Source organism: Schistocerca nitens, chromosome 11 (genome assembly GCF_023898315.1).
Source record: "Schistocerca nitens isolate TAMUIC-IGC-003100 chromosome 11, iqSchNite1.1, whole genome shotgun sequence".
Lineage (NCBI taxonomy): Eukaryota > Metazoa > Arthropoda > Insecta > Orthoptera > Acrididae > Schistocerca > Schistocerca nitens.
Window position 1 is genome coordinate 208,193,732 of NC_064624.1, and position 15,007 is coordinate 208,208,738.

At 43.7% G+C, this 15,007-nt stretch overlaps 1 protein-coding gene and 1 pseudogene across 1 annotated transcript in view; one reads left to right on the top strand and one right to left on the bottom strand.

Moving 5' to 3' along the window:
- Positions 1-15,007, bottom strand: part of LOC126213528 (5'-AMP-activated protein kinase subunit gamma-2-like) — an 889,308-nt gene that overhangs the window by 337,305 nt on the left and 536,996 nt on the right. The window lies entirely within an intron of this gene.
- Positions 14,259-14,376, top strand: LOC126214020 (5S ribosomal RNA; annotated as a pseudogene).

Genomic DNA, 15,007 nt, shown 5'->3' on the forward strand with positions numbered 1-15,007 from the left:
TAATTAAGTTAATTTAAGAACATAATTAAGTTAATATAACAACTTTTTATTTTTTTGTTTTTTGTTCAATTTTCTTTTATAATTTTTGTTTGGTTTTTCTTTTTTTCTTAATTTATATCTAAAAATTCCTACATGGAGTAGGAGTAGTTGTGATTCAGAAATTTTTTTAATTTCTTCTTAAATACTTGGTTATCTATCAGACTTGATACTATTTCGTAAGTGACCAAAGACTTTAGTGGCAGTATAATTCACCCCTTTCTGTGCCAAAGTTAGATTTAATCTTGAATAGTGAAGATCATCCTTTCTCCTAGTATTGTAGTTATGCACACTGCTATTACTTTTGAACTGGGTTTGGTTGTTAATAACAAATTTCATAAGAGAGTATATATACTGAGAAGCTACTGTGAATATCCCTAGATCCTTAAATAAATGTCTGCAGGATGATCTTGGGTGGACTCCAGCTGTTATTCTGATTACACGCTTTTGTGCAATAAATACTTTATCCCTCAATGATGAATTACCCCAAAATATGGTGCCATATGCAAGCAATGAGTGAAAATAGGCGTAGTAAGCTAATTTACTAAGATGTTTATCACCAAAATTTGCAATGACCCTTACTGCATAAGTAGCTGAACTCAAACGTTTCAGCAGATCATAAATGTGTTTCTTCCAATTTAATCTCTCATCAATGGACACACCTAAAATTTTTGAATATTCAACCTTAGCTATATGCTTCTGATTAAGGTCTATATTTATTAATGGCGTCATACCATTCACTGTACGGAACTGTATGTACTGTGTCTTATCAAAATTCAGTGAGAGTCCGTTTACAAGAAACCACTTAGTAATTTTGTGAAAGACATTGTTGACAATTTCATCAGTTAATTCTTGTTTGTCAGGTGTGATTACTATACTTGTATCATCAGCAAAGAGAACTAACTTTGCCTCTTCATGAATATAGAATGGCAAGTCATTAATATATATTAAGAACAAAGGACCCAAGACCGACCCTTGTGGAACCCCATTCTTGATAGTTCCCGAGTTTGAGGAATGTGCTGATCTTTCCATAGTGCTTGCCACCTTTAGGCCGGTCGGCAAGGCACTGCGTTGACACAATCGAGGCGCACGCTCTACAGCTTTTGGTTCAAATGGCTCTCAGCACTAAGGGAGTTAACTTCTGTGGTCATCAGTCCCCTAGAACTTAGAACTACTTAAACCTAACTAACCTAAGGACATCACACACATCCGTGCAGGATCCGAACCTGCGACCGTAGCAGTCGCGCGGTTCCAGACTGAAGCGCCTTCTGTTCTGTCGTGTCTGCGCCAAGGTTCCGTAAAACAGAAGTAATATCCGGCGTTCCCCAAGGACATAGACAATCGGAGTAGCCATCTTACGTTATTTGCAGATGACGCTGTCATTTACCGTCTTGTAAAGTCATCAGATGATCAAAACGATTCGCAAAAGATTTACATAACATACCCGTATGGTGCGAAAAGTGGCAATAGACGCTGAATAAACAAAAGTGTGAAGTTATTCACGTGACTACTAAAAGGAACCAGCTAAATTTCGATTACGCAATAAGTCACACAAATCTGGGGCTCTTAAATCAGCTAAATACTTAGCGATTACAATTACAAATAACCTAAACGGAACGGTAACGTAGGCAATAGTGTGGGAAGAGCAAACCAAAGACTGCCATTCATTGGCACAACCCTTAGAAGGTGCAACAGGTCTACCAAAGAGACTGCTTACACCACGCTTGTCCGCCCTATTCTGGAGTACTGCTGTGCGGTGTGGGATCCGCATCAGGTGGGACTGATGGATGACATGGAAAAAGTACAAAGAAGGGCAGCTCGTTTTGTACTATCGCGAAGTAGGGGAGATAGTGCCACAGACATGTAGCGGTCCTAGGCGGTAGAGTCCGGAACCGCGGGACCGCTACGGTCACAGGTTCGAATCCTGCCTCGGGCATGGATGTGTGTGATACACTTAGGTTAGTTAGGTTTAAGTAGTTCTAAGGTCTAGGGGACTGATGACCTCAGATGTTAAGTCCCTTAGTGCTCAGAGCCATTTGAACCAACTCTCCTTTCATTAATATACATCCAATGTATATTAACAAATAATGAGACACCCATTTTAAGTTAAATGATATTTATTGGTTTCGATATTAAGCTATTTGCTGCTCTTATTCTTTTGTTAAAATGTGTTTGAAATGTAATACATTGCAACCTATATTGCTACATAGTTATATAAAAAAAAATGATTGAATCCCTTGAAGTAATATATTCGCTGATTTCTGAAGTCGTTTTATCCAGTATGATATGACACTCCGCCAGAGGGGGTGGGCTATAGCCGCCCCCCCCCCCATCCACCCACCTCGCCAACACCCCTGGGCATGACTGCATTTGCCCATCAGACCTTGAAACGTCTCTGTGAAGTCGTTTCATAAGACGCTTGTCGAATTCGGTACAACCTAGTCACTTTGCTACCTGATTTTAGCTCAATTCATAAACACTTCCAGAAAGACTGAGCACTCAAATAAGGCCTGTTGATTGTTATATGTGTGTTTTACTGTGGGGTTTCGGTTTTGCTTTGTGGGAAACGCCGAGTTGGTCATCGCCTGCTGGGAGCAGACGATGTTGCTTCTCGTTCAAAGGAGAGCACAGGATGAGCGACTTACGTTTCCAATACCAGAACAGAGATGTTTACCCATCTTAGTTGAAGGCCGTGTCGAATGCTGTTTTTGTGTGTGAGGTTGGTGACGGAGGGTAGCTTCCGCTGCACGAGGAGCTAGGTAATCTCGAAAGAGAAACGGACACTCTTCGGTGAACACTTAGGTGAGTACGGTTGGTTGGTTGGTTGGGTTGTTTTGGGGAAGGAGACCAGACAGCGAGGTCATCGGTGTCATCGGATTAGGGAAGGAAGTCGGCCGTGCCCTTTCAAAGGAACCATCCCGGCATTTGCCTGGAGCGATTTAGGGAAATCACGGAAAACCTAAATCGGGATGGCCGGACGCGGGATTGAACCGTCGTCCTCCCGAATGCGAGTCCAGTGGGTGAGTACGGATCGTAGCTCGTAAGTGGGGTTTCAGGTGATAGGAAGCAGGTTGAGTTAGGACTTCGTTATGTTTAACTGGTGAAATACCAAAGAACTTCAGCTTATCTGAAGCGTGTGAAGCGAGGTATTTTTTTAAATGATTTTTAATCTTATATTTTGTCGAAATTGCTGTTGTCTTTGTGTGTCGATTTTGTGGCACGTGTCTCGTAATCAATGACCGTTCTGGTCCACCACGGCACCACAATAGGCTTTATTTTAACGGTCTGCTTGTTTAACGAACTGTGATTTCTGCAAGAATATCTGTTCTTTCGTTCGCTTTCTACAAAGCAGCACAACAGTTTGATTCGGAATGCACCACGTGCTCTAGTTCGGTCGCTGTTAGTATGTTCAATAATTATCGCACAACCTCGTGCATTGGTTAAACCTGTGTCCAGAATAGTGAATGTGCAGAATCGTAATGCGAATCTCTGAGATATTTTTATGGTATGAATGTAAAGGAGGTGATAGTATCATTGTCTCCCACCCCCGTTTTCTTTGTGTTTCTTCTTGCTGTAGTTAAATTGTGCTCTGTTACATTCTCACGTAATTCTTACTTAATATTTCTAGTCTGGCGCCAGTTATGTGTACTTAGAATGTGCAACCAAATACTTAGATACAATAAATAATCTACGTGAAAGATAAATTCTGAAGTGTCGATTTTACCCCGTTACTCTGATTTCCATTCCTGAAACAATCAAGTTGCTTCATGCACGACATGGAGTGCTACTTATCTGGCTACTTAAGGAAATTTGCGTACTTGTAATTAAATTATAGAGTAATTAAACTAATAATTTTCCAGCTCCATTTTTTCTAAATGAAGGGCTTGGGCTGGTGGCGACCCTGAATTTCTGAATTTTTATCATTATTTGTGTGAGCGAAGCAGCTAGAAATGCGAGATAACGTATATGGCTCGATGAGAAACGTCGTAAACATAGTAACACGTTACAACCTTTATTTATCACGATTACTTGCATGTTTCATTGTCCTCCACTCTTTCCTTTCATTTGTATCTACAATAGCTAGACACCCCTACATCATATGCAGACGCAGAAGATAGTGAAAACCATGACCACAAGCGCGCGCGCACCCCCCCCCCCCCCCCACACACACACACAAACACAAAGTGAACAGAAGAGGCCCCAAAACGATGCCGTGGGGGACACACCGGCTGACAGTAGTTTCTGACCGGCCCGCAATCGATTTCCAAGTAGTCACGTCACGTCCCGTCCCGACAGACTGCAGACCACAATAGGCACGGAACAATGGCCGAGTTCTGCCTCGAGGGCCGCACGCGAACCGCAAGAGTGCGTGCAGCGTGAGGCAGCAGATAAGGCGACGTCTCGGGCAGTGGCAGCTTCAAAAGCACCCACCGGCCACTCTGAGACTCGACCCCGATACATTTTAAGGAGACCCCTGCTGTGCGAAACTCCTCTCACACCGCAAGAATCCCGAAATACTGAAATATCCCCGCTGGCGACACTACTACCACGAAGCCATTACACTTCCACAGCTCGATAAAGTTGTGCCTGGCCGCGAAGGCGCAGTCTGAGCTTTGGATACGGCGCTTTGAATGTTTTTAGAAAATCAAACAGGAATCAGTTTTTTTTTTTTAATTAAATGACTGAACTGTGTTCCAAAATATTTCCGTCTGACATTGAATCGTTTTTGCATTCGATTAAAACCAGTCAGAGCAATGACCCAGCTACGCCCGAGGCACTTCAGGAACCAGCTCCCCATAATGTTCATCCACTGCCGCAACCGAAACTGACTGCGCGCATTTTATCTTCAATTTTTCGATGCAAAAAATAAATCGCGAGCTGCTCGGTCGGGGCTGTATTGTAAGAGGGTCCACAGTGCTCACCTTTAGGGCATCAATATATTCAGTTGTTGGTTTTGCTTTATGTGATGATGTGTTGTCGTGGTGGAAAGTAATTTTTTTTCCCGGGAACTTTTTCGAAATTTTGCGGTAAACAGATCAGCTGGCTCTAAGCGTACACCTGCATTCTAATGCTGCAGTAACAATACGGGCTATTTCAAAATTAAGAAAAAAATGGCCATGTGTTAATAGAACTCACGCACCGAGGTTTTGGTACAAAATTATGTACAGATCCAGAATGAGATTTTCACTCTGCAACGGAGTGTGCGCTGATATGAAACTTCTTGCCAGATTAAAACTGTGTGCCGCACCGAGACTCGAACTCGGGACCTTTGCCTTTCGCGGGCAAGTGCTCTCTCTACCAATTGAGCTACCCAAGCACGACTCACGCCCCGCCCACATCCCCCAGGCTGTGGCTAAGCCATGTCTTCGCAATATCCTTTCTTTCAGGTGTGCTAGTTCTGCAAGGTTCGCAGAAGAGCGTCTGTGAACTTTGGAAGGTAGGAGACGAGATACTGCCAGAACTAAAGCTGTGAGGAGGGGGCGTGAGTCCTGCTTGGGTAGCTCAGTCGGTAGAGCATTTGCCCGCGAAAGGCAAAGGTCCCGAGTTCGAATCTCGGTCGGGCACGCAGTTTTAATCTGCCAGGAAGTTTTATGTACAGATCATTCATCCTAGAAATCGAGGATCTCAGCGATTTTTGCATGTTATCTATACCGATACTGGCAAAATATTGGTCGTCGGAATTCCGCGACCCCGTCAAAATATGTACAGCAGTTCCTCAGACTAGCTCGGATACACAAAAAGACGCGGGCACGATACTTCAGTTTACACATATAGAGAGAAGATTTGTTAACTTTCGGAAACATGACTAAAACTTACAGTTTTTTTGTTTGTATGCACTAATGTTGATCTATTATGCAGCTGACTGACGATGAATGCAATGCATGTTCAAATAGCAGAAGATTTTTTTTACAATGGAATTTCAGTTTAACAAGTTTCAGATTTTTACTTTGCCTCCACTGTGAGACGTTGCTTCTTGCCGAATTTCGCGAATCTAGTTTAACGGGGAGCACACTACACATTTTGATGAGTGAGTTTTCGAGTATCAGAGTATGCGATGTAAATGGCCGTATCTTTTGACAAATGATTTAGGAGCCAACTATTCTGACACCTCTAAGGAACCATCGACAGACAGACAGACAGATACATGGAAAACAAAACGATAGTATCGATCCTATAAAGGTTCAATGTTCAGAGATTGATGCACGCAACCATAAAAACTAGCAAGGCCCATTGTCGCCCGAATAAATTCGTAAGAGGTCCGTCGATCTCCTTCATGCATTACTCGAACATTTTCTTCGATATTGTAATCAGTAACAGCATTTATTGGGCGTCCTTCACGAAATTCATTACGAGCATAAATATGCATTATAGATCTAAATCTCATTATAGATATCAATGATACGATTCGCTCATGACATTGCTATCCTGAGTGAAAGTGAAGAAGACTTAAATGATCTGCTGAACGGAATGAACAGTCTAATGAGTACACAGTACGGTTTGAGAGTAAATCGGAGAAATACGAAGGTAACGAGAAGTAGTAGAAATGAGAAGAGCGAGAAACTTAACATCAGGATTGATGGTCACGAAGTCAATGGAGTTAAGGAATTCTGCTACCTAGGCAGTAAAATAACCAATGACGGACGGAGCAAGTAGGACATCAAAAGCAGACTCGCTATGGCAAAAAAGGCATTTCTGGCCAAGAGAAGTCTACTAATATCAAATACCGGCCTTAATTTGAGGAAGAAATTTCTGAGGATGTACGTCTGGAGTACAGCATTGTATGGTAGTGAAACAAGGACTGTGGCAAAACCGGAACAGAAGAGAATCGAAGCATTTGAGATGTGGTGCTATAGACGAATGTTGAAAATTAGGTGGGCTGATAAGGTAAGGAATGAGGAGGTTCTACGCAGAATCGGAGAGGAAAGGAATATGTGGAAAACACTGACAAGGAGAAGGGACAGGATGATAGGACATCTGCCAAGACATGGGGGAATGACTTCCATGGTACTAGAGGGAGCTGTAGAGGGCAAAAACTGTAGAGGAAGACAGAGATTGGAATACGTCAAGCAAATAATTGAGGACGTAGGTTGCAAGTGCTACTCTGAGATGAAGAGGTTAGCACAGGAAAGGAATTCGTGGCGGGCCGCATCAAACCAGTCAGTAGACTGATGACCAAAAAAAAGATCTGGTCATTTAATAGAGATCGGAAATTTTCTGTAGTCAAACTGATATTTTTGTGCCCACAAAAACTGCAACTGATGATAATACAATAGATTTTGAAATCTGCGCAGCCACAACCGGGATAGGCCGGCCGCTGTGGCCGAGCGGTTCTAGGCGCTTCAGTCCGGAATAGCGCTGCTGCTACGGTCGCAGGTTCGAATCCTGCCTCGGGCATGGATGTGTGTGATGTCCTTAGTTTAGTCAGGTTTAAGTAGTTCTAAGTTCTAGGGGACTGATGACCTGAGATGTGAAGTCCCATAGTGCTCAGAGCCATTTTGGGATGTAACATTTTGGAAAGGTAAGACCTCTTTAGCTGTGAGTCCTTTATTTATACGCACGACCGGTTTCGCAGCGTCCTTTGCTATGTGATTAGGTGAATTAAAATAAATTCATGTTGAGATGTAAGAGAACGGAATGACCCAGCGTTCGTCACGAATAAATTGTCGGTAAGTAGCGGCCGACAAAAATAGAATCACATAGAACCGTCACGTCATACCGTGAGTTACAGTATCTTGCGAGGCAGCTGAGCCCAATATGCCGAACTGGCGAACTGTGTTCAAACATTATAGGTTACCTCCAAGAGAATGGCTTACTGACACACAGTCAACATGGGTTTAGAAAACATCGTTCTTGTGAAACGTAACTAGTTCTGCACCCCCACACCGAGTGTTGAGTGCTGTTGACAAGGGATTTCAAATTGATTCCCTATATCTAGATTTCAAGAAGGCTTTTGACACTGTACTACACAAGCGTATTGTAGTGAAATTGCTTGCTGATGGAATATCGTGTCAGTTAAGTCACTGGATTTCCTGTCAGAGAGCGCACAGTCCGTAGTAATCGATGGAAAGTGCTGAAATTAAACAGAAATGATTTCTGCCATTCCCCAGGGTAGTGTTATAAGACCCTCGCTGTTCCTTACCTATATCAACGATTTGGGAGACAATCTGAGCAGCCGTCTTAGGTTGTTTGCAGATGACGCTGTCGCTTATCGACTAGTAAAGTCATCAGAAGATCAAAACAAATTGCAAAGCAATTTCCGAAATATATCTATATGGTGCGTAAATTGGTAATTGGCGGTAAATAATGAAAAGTGTGACGTCGTCCATATGAGTGCTGTAAGGATTTCTTTAAATTTCGGTTACACGATAGATCAGTCAAATCTGAAGGCCGTAAATTTGACTAAATACCTGGGAATTACAATTACGAACAACTTAAATTGTAAGGAACACCTAAAAAACGTTGTGGGGAAGGATAACCAAAGACTGCGTTTTATTAGCAGAGCACTTGGAAAATGTAACAGACCTACTAAGGAGACTGCCTACACTACGCTTGTCCGTCCTCTTTTAGAATACTGCTGCGCGGTGTGGGATCATTACCAGATAGGACTGACGGAGTACATCGAAAAATACAAAGAAGGGCAGTACGTTTTGTATTATCGCGAAATGTGGGAGAGAGAGTATCACAGAAATGATGCAGGATTTGGGGTGGAAATCTTCAAAAGAAAGGCGTTTTTCGTTGCGGTGGAATCTTCTCACGGAATTCTGATCCGCAGAGCCAAAAGGAGACACAACGAATGATGGATGTACGGTATCAAGTCGCAAGTTATTGTAATTCGTACGTATTTAGTTGAATTTACGGCATTTAATTTTGACTGATTTATCGTGTAACGGAAGTTTAACGGATTTCTTCTAGCACTCACGTGGATGACCTCAGACTTTTCGTTATTTAGGGCAAATCTGCCAATGTTCTGACCAAATAGATATCTTTTCTAAATCGTTTTCCAGTTAGTTTTGATCTTCTGATAACTTTATTAGTGGAAAAACGAGAGCGTCATCTGCAAACAACCGAAGTCGGCTGCTTAGATTGTCTCCCAAATCGTTTATATAGATAAGGAACAGCAGAGGGCCTACAACACTACCTTGCGGAACGCCAGAAATCACTTCTGTTTTACTCGATGACTTTCCGTCAGTTACTACGAACTGTGACCTCTCTGACAGGGAGTCACAAATCCAGTCACGTAACTGAGACGACATTCCGTAACCTCGCAATTTCACCACAAGCGCTCGACAGAGGTCAGTCCCTGGTCATGTTCGTTTCCGTTTGCTACCCAGAAGCGGCCGCCTAATTTCTGAGGTAGGTACGAAGCAGTGTGTTTACTTTCGTCAAACTAAGTTAACACTTCTTATGTAGCTGTTCCGTATGCTTTCGAAAACAATCATTTGCTTTAATTATTCTTTCTCAGTTTTCTCCTCATTTACTCGATTGTTTCGCTGCTGGTTTTGAAATTAATTTTTTTCCGCCCCTAAAATGTTGCCGCTTAGTCTCGCCTAGTCGAAGAAGCGACCCTGCGTACAGTGTGTCCACATTAGTAGCTACAAGGAGGTCTGCCCTACAGCCGCTGTGTGAGAAGGTTAGACGGAAGCGAAAGGAAATTGCGTAGTATTTTTGGCGGGCAGCAATCTACGAGTCGACTTCCCTCGAAGTGGTAGCTACGCGGAAGGACGAGTGGCCAGACATTCTGTGGCCACGTGTCGTATAAACAGCTGCAGCCGTGGCCTTGAACCTGGGACCGAACAAAGGGCCCTGTCTCCCCCTCCTTCCTTCCCACAGGCTACCTGCTGGCTTGTGTTGTGTGAGTGGGGCGCAGAGAGAGAGAGAGAGAGAGAGAGAGAGAGATTCCTGTGGTGTAACCAGCTAGCAGCTTACGGCCTACCCGCGGCAGCGGCCGGGGTGATGTTCGGTTACGGCCGGAACGGCGAAAATCCAATCTCCGCCGCGTTCTCTGCATCCCACAGCGGCCGCACGCATCTGTTTCCAGCCGCTGGAGTGTCCGACCCGAAATGCTAATTAGCATTTCACACGCAGATAGGATAAGAATAACCGATGCGTCGGTATTGCGGTATTCAAAGTTCGCAAACTGGGTTAATAAAGCTCTGTCCGCTGTGCAAGACTCATTTCTGCATACGAGGCTACGCTGAAATGTAGTGCACACATGCTTCCGGAACAATTAGAAAGATCAGGTAAAAAAACACGTACACTAAAGCAGCATTCTTAAATCATATATTTATTAGAGGTTTGTTTACAAATAAATGTTCTGCTACCAGTCACGATTTTTCTTTAATTTACTTTTCGCGCGACGCGTTTCGAGGAATAATTCCCATTTTCAAGTGCGCTTTTTGTGTGTATTTAGCCATTTCTTCTGATGTTGTCAGTGTGTGTGTGTGTGTGTGTGTGTGTGTGTGTGTGTGTGTGTGTGTGTGTGTGTGTGTGTGCTTCATTTAGGTGACTTTCACTGTGGTACATAAGAAACACGCTATTTTTTAGTTGGGTATCAATTCTTTTTGTGAAGTTAGTGCCTAAAATTTAGAAGAATTTGTACTTACAGTTTTCTAATGGTCCATTTGTGCAGAGAGTCACACACATTTAACATCACACACAACTTGTTGTACACTTTACACATCGAAAATATCTTATATATACAAAACAGTTACAAAGATCATCTTACAGGTACTCTACAGAGATAACATATAGGTTTTCCACAGATTATGATATGCTTTTGTATATTTTTCCATGAAGTCACCGTTAACACTAATACTTTCCTCCAAAAATACAAGAAGTTCTTTTTCATTCCGTCACTGAATAAGTCTAAAATTCTCGAACCCAGGACTTCAGTCTTCAGTGTAATTTTCATCCTTGACCCCTCTCCTGAGTAGAGGAAAAAATAAAAATCGCAAGGCGCAACATGGGGGGAGTAAGGACTGTGTGGGGATCGTTTCGAATTTCAGGTTTCGCACAGCATCTTCAGTTGAGTTTTGTGGACGAGCGTTGTCGTGTTGGAAGACTACTGGCGCCCGACTTTCCTCAACACGATAACCTCGACGTAGGTGGTGTTTTAGAGTCCTGACAAGAATTCGCCATTACCCCTAGCACCAAATAATTTCTCACGTGAACTCTGAACGTATCGCAAAATACGGTGAAAATAATATTTTTTTCCGCTTTTCGTTGATATGGGGATAACCGAACGCAATCACAAACAATTCCTTGTTTCCATCAACTTTCTTCAAACCTGTAAATTTCAACAGCTTCTCGCAGTCATGATAATTGCTTGCCGAAGGAACTACTGATTTCCCAGTTCAATCTAATACTTCAGCACAAAAATGCATGTATACCTTTACGAATGCAAATACAGATAAAGTTCTGTTTATTTTCATTAGAGCAACATTCAAACGTTTACACAATAGTAACGTCCTGGAAACTTAGTTAAAATTTTCTCATTATGAGCTCAAGTTCTGAAAACAGTAAGTGTGAATGGAAATGTTGAAGCACTATCTCGCATGTCTGAAACATGTACGCAAGCATCCTAAACTGAAATTTCTTATTCCTAACATTACTAGCTCATCCGTAGCCATGTTTTGGAATTCAAGATTTGATACATCCGAAAACTAAAAAGGAGAAAGTAGAAATGATAGTTGAAATGGCTGTAATGAACGAACGGAACATCGACAGCGAATCCTGTAGACAAAGGGGGGGGAAACAGTGGAGGACGAAGGGGGGATTGGGGATTGAAAAGAGAGAGTGAGTGAGAGTGAGAGTGAGAGTGAGAGAGAGAGAGAGAGAGAGAGAGAGTTGCAGAGAAGTACATGGAAGAGGTGAGAATTGTGACGTAGTGACACAAGCTGTCATTTGAACTTTCAAAGACTAAATTTTTCTGACATTTTGAGAAATATTTTTCGAAAAGTCGGGTTCGTGTTACAGAGAACGAATTAGCGAACACGGCAGTGTTATGTAGTGGCAGAGACAGGGTTTTGCTTTGTCAAGAACGAGTTATTTCTGCCGTGCTTTCAGATAGTTGCCTAAGACTTGAAAATCAATAAGAGGAGAGTGAAATTCTTGGGAATCCGATACAGTTATCGCCACATAGCCACGACAACTGTAATTTGCCTAGCGTGATATGGTGGAAAGAGTGTACGTCACAAATGTAGCGCACCCAATCATTCAACGTCGGTTCCAGCTCGTGTGAACTCTCATACGAACGAACGTCCACGCGGAATGGGGTCCCCTTCATCTGGAATGGAGTGTATTAGTGACTGAACAGGTTTCTTTTCAAGCTTGAGAGAAAATACTTTATGTTTGTGCAGTGATACTTGTTAAGAGATTGCAGTTTTGTGTTCAGTCCAGTCTGAGAGATGGTCCACCGTTACCCCGGAGCTCTTTGCAGAAGAATAAACGTTTACTGCCGTGCCGTACCGGATTTATTGTTGCAAGGGATTCTCTGAACCTTCTGCGGGAGACTAATATTGCTTCTGTTTTGGATGCCTCCCCCACTCTGATGAAGCGTTTTACGTGGTGGCTAGCTGTACACGGGTCTATTTGACAGCACTTCGGTATAACTGAAGGTCGCCAGTGTAAAAATTGTCTGGATATAGTAAAAAAAAAAATGGTTCAAATGGCTCTGAGCACTATGGGACTCAACTTTTCAGGTCATTAGTCCCCTAGAACTTAGAACTACTTAAACCTAACTAACCTAACGACATCACACACATCCATGCCCGAGGCAGGATTCGAACCTGCGACCGTAGCGGTCTCGCGGTTCCAGACTGCAGCGCCTAGAACCGCACGGCCACTTCGGCCGGCTTTGGATATAGTAGATGCATTATTAAAATACTTATAATGAAGAAAGTAATGATTGCAATATAGAAATTCAGGGGTTTCAAACTGATTCCGTATTTCTGGATTCCCAGAAGGCTTCTGATACTGTACCACACAAGCGGCTTGCAGTGCAATTGCTTGCTTGTGGAGTATCTCTTGTCACTTATGGGAGTCAATTCGTGATTTCCTGTCCGAGGGGTCACATTTCGTAGCAATTGACGGAAAGTCATCGAGTAAAACAGAAGTGGTTTCTGGCGTTCCCGAAGGTCGTGTTATAGGCCCTTTGCTGCTCCGTATCTATATAAACGACTTGTGAGGCAATGTGAGCAGCCGTCTTAGGTTGTTTGCAGATGACGCTGTCGTTTATCGACTAGTAAAGTCATCAGAAGATCAAAACAAGCAGCAAAACGACTTAGAAAAGATGTACGTATGGTGCGAAAACCGGCAGTTGACCCTAAATAACGGAAAGTGTGAGATCATCCACATGAGTGCTAAAAGAATCCGTTAAACTTCGGTTACACAGTAAATCAGTAAAAAATAAAGGCCGTAAATTCAACTAAATAGCGGGGAATTACAATTACGAGCAACTTAAATTGGAAGGAAAACACGGAAAATGTTGTGGGGGAAGGCTAACCAAAGAGTGAGTTTTGTTGGCAGGACACTAGGAAATGTAACAGACCTACTAAAGAGACTGCCTACACTACGCTTGTCCGTCCTCTTTTAGAATACCGCTGCGCGGTGTGGGATCCTTACCAGGTAGGACTGACGGAGTAAATCGAAGAAGTTCAAAGAAAGGCAGCATGTTTTGTATTATCGCGAAATATGGGAGAGAGAGTCACTGAAATGATACAGGATTTGGGGTGGACATCATTAAAAGAAAGGCGTTTTTCGTTGCGGCGGAATCTTCTCACGAAATTCCAATCACCAGCTTGCTCCTCCGAATGCGAAAATATTTCGTTGACACCTACATACGGAGGAACGATCACCACGATAAAATAAGGGAAATCAGAGCTCGTGTGGAAAGATATAGGTGTTTGTTCTCTCCGCGTGCTGTACCTCGTAGATTGAGAATTGTGAAGGTGCTTCGATGAACCCACTGCCAGGCACTTGAATGTGATTTGCAGAGTATCCGTGTAGACGTAGATACTTGTGGGACCTCTTGCAGTACGTACCTGCACAGTTACTTTTTTCTTCCGATCACTATGCAGTATGAGTGGAACGTCAGGTATGTTTGCCATCATTGTACAGCACTTTAAAAGAAAATTTTTACTACTGAGTACATGTCACTTCGAAAAGTCGAGTCCCTATCTTTAGTTAAATTATTGCTATTATTATTACAACACTGTATCTATGGCAACGGCCTTGCCGCAGTGGCTACACCGGTTCCCGTGAGATCACCGAAGTTAAGCGCTGTCGGGCGTGGTTGGCACTCGGATGGGTGACCATCCAGGCCGCCATGCGCTGTTGCCATTTTTCGGGGTGCACTCAGCCTCGTGATGACAATTGAGGAGCTACTCGACCGAACAGTAGCGGCTCCGGTCGAAGAAAACCATCACAACGACCGGGAGAGCGGTGTGCTGACCACACGCCCCTCCTATCTGCATCCTGCACTGAGGATGACACGGCGGTCAGATGGCTCCGGTTGACCGCTCGTGGCCTGAAGACGGAGTACACTATCTGCTTTATTGACACTAGTATTAAAATGTTTGCCATCCGTGACCCTGTGGAACGTGGAAGATGGTTATGGAGGGACTGCAATATGGACGTGTGACCCGCCTGCCCTTGCCCAGAATCGAACCCAGGATCCACGCGCAGTGCAGACGGACACACGCCGCCCGCCCCTGGAGCGGCCGTGCTGGAGCGCCCTCCCCTCCAGAACACGGGGTGCCTCCTACGCGCGACTAATGGCCTCTTAACGATGTTTGGCTCCCCCTGCCGGGCGGCGTAAGCTGGCAGCGAGAGCAGCAGGGGCCGACTGGAGATCCCAGGACACATCTGTTGCCGAGCGCAGCGCTCTAGCGTGGCACGCACCGCCTTGACAACGGCCCACCGTATCCGCTCCTACAGCGGCCAACCTACACACGTGGCCCGCCTGTTTACC